Genomic DNA, 6,009 nt, shown 5'->3' with positions numbered 1-6,009 from the left:
CGAATGAGAGTGAGGCTTGGCAAGTCATACCTTAGGCTGTGTTCTTGTTTAAAATCCTAATTGCTTGGTAAATTTTAATAGCTTTCCTAGAAATCTGAGCCTTCAGGCTTATGGGACATCACACCAGAAGAGAATTAGCATTTAGACTTATGGGTTTTGCATTTTTTTCCTCACCCATGCTGGAAATCTAACACTCAAAATTCCCAACTGATGTTGTCAGTTTCCCTTCAGTAATTTGTAATCCGCATCAAGAATTTGTAAACCCTGACTGGTAATAATCCAAATAACGTGTGCACCAGCTTGTAATGTGCTCAAATCCAAATGCTTGTAATTTACACTCATCACTGCAACTGGCATATTGCCCTGAGACTAGGGTAGACTAACAGATTCGAAGAGGCGGAAAAGGGACCCCCTTCCTTCTGTTTGCAAGTCTGCCTAGTCTCCTCTCTCTCTCTCTCTCTCTCTCTCTCTCTCTCTCTCTCTCTCTCTCTCTCTCTCTCTCTCTCTCTCTATTTTTCATGTTTGATGATCTAAGTTGAGATGCTGTTTAAAGAGTTCTGATAAGAGAGGTCTTTTGTAAGACCTGTTAAGGCCTGCAGGTGAGTCTAAATGACCTTTTATTCCATAAGTCTGTGTGATATACGTTCAGAAGAATAACATGCCATTCTGATGAATGCTCAAGTGAATGTGAAAATGAGATGTGAGCCATTCGTTTGTGCTGAGCTATATTGAAAATGTAGTCACTGCGGATTACTCTAGTCTGGAACGGCCCACCTAGACAGGAAGAGCGTCTGACTTGACATGCGAAGCAACCAGTCACTCTTTGTTTTGGTTTTAATGTGCCTTTTAGAAGTTGGTTGAAATACATTATACCATAACAATAGACCTGCATGCAACAATGAATTTCAATCTTTCACAGTAGTGCTTGTTTTAGCCCCGTCTGTCAACCTTTTAAAGGAATAGTTCGCCCAAAAATGAAAATGACTCATTTACTCACCTCAAATTGTTCCAAATCTGTTTAAATTTAGTTGTACTATGGTAGTCAATGGTGCCCCAGAACTGTTTGGTTTCCCACATTCTTCTAAATATATTTTTTGTGCTCAGCAGAAAGAAAAAAATAAGTGTATACAGAGTTGGAACACCTTGAGGGTAAATACATTTGGACAGAACTTTCCCTTTAGTCACAATTTGGTTGCCTGGTTAACCAATAGAAAAAAACTGTGTGCCCTTATTCCTGGAAAAGCATAAAGCCAGTCAATCAGATTAGATCTTGCCAATTCATCAAAGTAATTTATAGTTTTGCTTGCAGGATGCATCAAATGGTCAATAAGAGAATTATGGGTGGTTTCCATGAGGCAAATGCAGCATCCACACAAGAGGAGAGAGACAGCCTCACGCTCCGAGAGAAAGTTGTAGAAGTTGTCGAACAGATGTTTCGGAAGATCATGAATAGTAACAAATGTTTTTGGCACTGATGGATCAGTGTTCTCATTTTAGCTGAGCTGCATTATCAGCGGAGAGCAGAACTTAAGACTGTTACCAGCTAGTGCTCCGGGATTTCCCAGTTTACACTGACACCGCTTCGCATTTTCACTCGAGGCAAAATTATTCCGCAATTATATAAACTCATTTTCCAACACACATACAGAAAGAAGTACGCTAATATATGCCTTCACCTCCAGCCAGTGTTTTATATGCTAATGCAAGTTAGTTTGCAGCGAAAAGAGGAGGTGTTTTATCACAAGGGCTCTTGACTGGGCCTGAAAACCAATCCGTAGAATTCGATTAGAAACAATGGGAATCTCACAAGAGCAGCCTGGACTGAAGCTTGATACAGTGCAGCAGTAGGTGCAGTTCTCACCTCTCCGCCGGTTTGTTGTGTGAGCCGCAGCAGTGTTTGTCTGAGCCATAATGAACTCTAATAAGCAGAATAAATCATACTGACGTGTTGAGCTCTAAAGGTACACGTTGGCATTGATGGAGGGCCCAACCGCTGGGGATAGTTTGTGTGAGGAACAGGACAACAGACAGTAGAAATACAACCCTGCTGTTTATTTTCTTCGTTATGCTTCCAGGTAGATGTTACAATAATGGAGGATTTGTTTCTGGTGTAGCAGAACTGTGTGAGCGTTATGCAGCTACTGTACTATATTCAAATTCTTTGACCAAAATATTTTTAAATGATTGTTCACCCAAAAATGAAAATTCTGTCATCATTTATCTACCCTCATGTAATTTCAAACCTTTCTGACTTTCTTTTTTCCACAGAACACAAAAGAAGATATTTTGAAGAAAGTTGGTAACCGAACAGCACTGGCACCCATTTACTTCTATTGTATGGATACAAAACCTATGCAAGTCAATGGGGGCCAGTTAACAACATTCTTTAAAATATCTTCTTTTGTGTTCTGTGCGGTGTTCAAATTGTGTCAAAGCTCTTGGGGGGTCTTTGACGGAGCTGCCAGTACAAGCATCAATCACATGATAGTTTGGATCATAGTAATTTGATCACATATAATGTATATGTATATATTGTATAATTTGGATCACATTACATGCATATATGGCCTTAAAATGTTGATAATCCATTAAAAGAGATCCACATGAGGCAGAGATCGAAAGATATATTTCTTTATTTTTTGCAGTGACCATGTGATCAATCTTGCTGTTTATTGTTTTTATTTTGCATAGTACATTTTTTTATTCACAAAAACAATTTTCTTAAGATTTTGCCTAGGTTTCATGTCTTTCAGAATCAGAAGGAGCTTTATTTCCAAGTATGTTTACACACACAAGGAATTTGACTTGGCGACAGGAGCTTAGTGCAGAAGAAAGTTTACACATGGTGCAAACATAGTGCAAATAAACATTAAGATAGTAAAAAACTGAATTAAATAAAAACAATAATGCACTACACACAAAAGTGAAAAATATAGACAAAAANTATATATATATATATATATATATTCCTTCCACTGTCTTAGTCTGTTTGTGCCTAGCTTTTGAGGGGCAAAGACTACAGAGAGAACCCATAAAGTAGAGGTGGAGAGTTTGCTTGGTCTATGGGGCTTGTTATATCTGTAGCTTTGTTACATCACTTCTGGAGTGTACTTACCATTCTCTTATTGTGGATTTAGATAACATTTAATGGTCGCATCTAAGAACGTTTCAAATGTTTTGTCTAGAAACCTTTGGGAATAAATCTTTGTACGCTTGTCATGGCACGTCCTACTGAGAAGTACAATCCCAGAGACATGACTTTACACTGTAAGAGAGAATTATGCTTGGCGATTGGAGTAAATTTGTATGCAACTCCTGCATCAAAAAAGCCATTCTGCGTAGTGGGCAGCGAAGGTTTTCCTTTCTTGCCCTGAATCAGAGGTGATCATAGCTTTAGTAAAGATTTTGACCTTGATGGTTGTCTGTCACTCAGGAGCACTTCAAAACTAGAAGCACCTGTAATGTTGCCTCAGCTGAGCACTTGATTTGGCCCTTGACATTTGTAGTTAAAGTACAGCGCCAATGAGCAAGGTTGTCATTTTTTATCCAGGTAAAGATGATACTTCTTTGAGTTGATCTTGATTTGTATTTGATTGTCATGTTAGCTGGGTGTTTCATTCATGTTGCCCCTGTGGCAGTTGTGCTACGACTGAAGTTCAGAAAAGACATTTTAGACTATAATCACAAACCCTCAGTTTGGACCTAAGATACAAAGCATGACAAGGGCTCAAAGTTTCTCTTTTTAGGGGATGTGCAAAAATCTTGAATAATAGAAACTTCTGGGGTTAAGATGAAATGTGAACTGCGATTCTATGGGGAGCTCAATCATATAAACCAACAAATTAATGTGGAGCTACAGACTAATGAAATGCCAGCCTGACCTCTGCTTTGTGGAGAAGACCCTTATATGGTCTTCATACTTCGGGTCATAGAAAAAGCTCTTAGTATATGTCAGGTTCTTGAAGAATTGGTTGCTGGAGATCCTTTGAATATCCCAAACACCACAGGTGCTCAAGCCATTACTCACGCCTGATGAGTGGCATATTCTCTGGTCATCTGTTAATTAATGTGCAAATAAATACACAATGGGAAATGATTTGATAAGTCCTAAACATGGAGATGAATCATTCCATATCTTAAGGAAAAAAACTTGCCTTTGAAATTGTGGTGTGACAAAATGAATCGAGTTAACTTGCACATCCTTGCTGTATATAGATCTTTGGTCCCATCAGACTGAAGGTCTAAGCGATGTAAGACTTGTTAAAAAAATGCATAAACAGATATCATTTTAATTAGCCTTTTCATTCCAATGCAATTATATAATAAAGAATTTCACTGCTTAACCGTGCTATTATCAAGCGATTTCCTGTTTTGTGTGTACTGGATTTACCTGTTGCTGCTGAATATCTGAGATGTGTACCTGTTGACGTAGCACTGCTACATGTAATAGTACTGAGGACTGCGCTGTCTGGTGGGTACGGTTTTCTATGTTTTCTTCAGGCAAGTCAAATATTGCAATTACCATTGCAAAGATAAGGATAATTGTCACATGTGATTTGAAAGGGGAAAAATATACATCTGTTGCTCCTTAAATGTTAAAATGAAGATGGGTCACCCTACCAGATAGGTCAGCTGGCATGCTAACTGTGGACAGCTCAGTGTGTTTGTATGAAGGAAGATGATGACTATTTGTTTTGCTATGGGATTGTGGCAGACTGAGCAACGCAAGGGAGAAGTGCTATTACAGCAAAACACATTTGATGCCTCCTGTAATTTCATCATTTGGAGAGGATTTATATTGGTCCCTCAGTCACTGTGTTGTAACGCTATAAACCTAAACCAAAAATGATGCCAAATCTCAATATTTGATATACAATCATACACACATTTCCACGGTTGATTATTCCCATTTAAGGAAATTCCCCCAAACACTACTCCCTGAAGATGGGCATTCTTCAAGACTTCCAGGGCCTAAGATCTGACACCAAGGACTACATTCAGACTGGACGAGCTTGTTTAAAACAGATACGTTTTTCTTTGTTTGACAGGAAAGAAAAGAACTGCACAGGCGCATCCTGTTTTCATGTCTAGAGGAAAGATCCCAGATTCGCAGGTCCCAAGCAATCCCACTGCTGCGCACACTGGATGGGTTAATATACAGACAGACTTGAGAATCTGTATGTCCATCCTTTAGCAACAGGTGAATCATCAGCTATAACTTTGTGAATAGATAGGAGGCTAAAGACTTCAAAGCTTGAATGGGACTCTTTGCTTTTTATGGTATCACTGTTCACACAGCCAATTGTTAACAATATATCTGGATGTTATTTGCAACATAAAGAAAAATATGAATGATGTGTCTGTTGATAATAGTAATGCTTAAGGATGCTTGAAAGAATGGAGTAAGTTGACGTTTGGTATCCAATGGTTACTATTCCAAGCGAGATTCTTAATATTTCATTATAATAATCATTCCTAATATTTAAAATTTACTCTGATAGACTGTTCCTAAAACTTTATTTCTGAAAAAAAAATTGAACTTGCCTAAAGTATAAAAATACTGAAACTTTAAATGCCACCACTGATTACTTATTAGTAGGAATGGTAGTAAAAAGTGCCCCTGAACTGTTTGCTTTCCTACATTCTTCAAAATATCTTATTTTTTTGCTCTACAGAGCAAAGCATTTATAAAGCAGTTTTTGGTAATCAGTGGTGGCCAAGAACTGTTTGGTTACAAGAATACTTCCAAATATCTTTCTCTGTGTTCATCAAACAAAGAAATTTATACAGATTTGGAACAAGTTGAGGGTGAGTAAATGAAGACATGGATTATGATAATGCAAGATAATGGATTAATTGTTCCTTTAAGTTGTGCATCCAAGTTGCAGCTAGACAAACTGACAAATTGGAAACAGTCATCTGAACAAATAATTTACGAGTAAAGTAACACTTAGTCTGGAAATGTGATTATATGGCTTTTAAAGATCTGAGAGTCTATAGACAAAATCT

This window comes from Triplophysa rosa, linkage group LG14 (assembly GCF_024868665.1).
Source record: "Triplophysa rosa linkage group LG14, Trosa_1v2, whole genome shotgun sequence".
Lineage (NCBI taxonomy): Eukaryota > Metazoa > Chordata > Actinopteri > Cypriniformes > Nemacheilidae > Triplophysa > Triplophysa rosa.
The sequence above is the reverse complement of the archived record's forward strand: the minus strand, read 5'-3'. Positions refer to the sequence as shown.